Source organism: Hemiscyllium ocellatum, chromosome 33, assembly GCF_020745735.1.
Source record: "Hemiscyllium ocellatum isolate sHemOce1 chromosome 33, sHemOce1.pat.X.cur, whole genome shotgun sequence".
Taxonomy (NCBI): domain Eukaryota; kingdom Metazoa; phylum Chordata; class Chondrichthyes; order Orectolobiformes; family Hemiscylliidae; genus Hemiscyllium; species Hemiscyllium ocellatum.
This window is the reverse complement of record NC_083433.1, coordinates 24,211,585-24,213,010: the sequence shown is the minus strand read 5'-3', so window position 1 is coordinate 24,213,010 and position 1,426 is coordinate 24,211,585.

Genomic DNA, 1,426 nt, shown 5'->3' with positions numbered 1-1,426 from the left:
TACGCCACCTCCCCTGGAAGCATGTCCCAGGCACTTACTATCCTTTGTGTATTAAACTTGTTTTACACATCTCTGTTAAACTTGCCCCCCCATCTGACCTTAAAATATATGGCCCATAGGATTTGAAATTTTTATCCTGGGAAAAAGACTCTGACTATCCATCCTATCCATTGCCGCTCATAATTTCTATACTTCTAACTGGTTACGCCTCAGCCTCTGTGCCCAAGTGATAACAATTCAAATTTGTAATACTTAAATCACTCCAATCCTGGCAAAATCCAGGCAACCCTCTTTTGCACTTTCTCCATATCTTTCCTTAATTGTAGTGACCAGAACCTCTCACAATGTGTCCTAACTAAAGTCTTACATATCAATGACTTTTCAGAGGGTAGTTAAGAGTTCTCCACCTTGCTGAGTCACTGGAGTCACATGAATGCCAGCCCAGATAAAGATGGACGGTTTCCTTCTCTAAAGGACGTAAATGAGTTAGATGGGTTTTTTGTGGATAACAGTTCTCATTATTGAGACTTCAACTCTAGATTTTGAATGAATTATCTGAATTCAAATCCTGCCACCTGGAAGCAGAACCCAGTAGAACTTTTGATGAGACATACTGTCCCTGGATCTGAAACATTAACCCTGATTTCTCCATAGATGTTGCTAGACCTGCTGCACTTTTCTGGTAAGAAGTGAGGTCTGCAGATGCTGGAGATCACAGCTGAAAATGTGTTGCTGGTTAAAGCACAGCAGGTCAGGCAGCATCCAAGGAATAGGAAATTCGACGTTTCGGGCATAAGCCCTTCATCAGGAATGAGGAGAGTGTGCCAAGCAGGCTCACTCCTCATTCCTGATGAAGGGCTTATGCCCAAAACGTCGAATTTCCTATTCCTTGGATGCTGCCTGACCTGCTGTGCTTTAACCAGCAACACATTTTCAGCTGCTGCACTTTTCCAGCAATTTGTTTGTGTCAGTGAGACAAACTGGCCTGACTCCTCTTGGAAACTTCAAAATTGTTGCTCCAGCATGTTCATCTCAAAGTTTATTGCTTTTCCCCCTGGACAACTGCCATGGTGGGACATGACCTTATGCCCATACAGTACTAGCCTTGGATTCAGGGTGACTAGTCCATTATACAACTGTCTATCCTCAAGTGGGGCAATGGTCAAGAGGGAGTAGTTAGGGTGATCATGCCCAGACATTGATGATATCAGTGAGAATAAATCTCCTCCTGGAGAGAATGACCAGATTTGTTGACTGTTCCCTGTGTAAGGAATGCCCTCCTCACAGAGTGAGCGATCCTCGGATAATGGGGTCCCCCGGGTTGGGTAGTGACTGGGCCCAGCGCCGCTGGGGAAGCGGAACCTTTGTGAGGGGGATACGGAGCCCGGGGACTGCTGCAGCGGGTGCTCTTTGGCCGCGCGCGCGG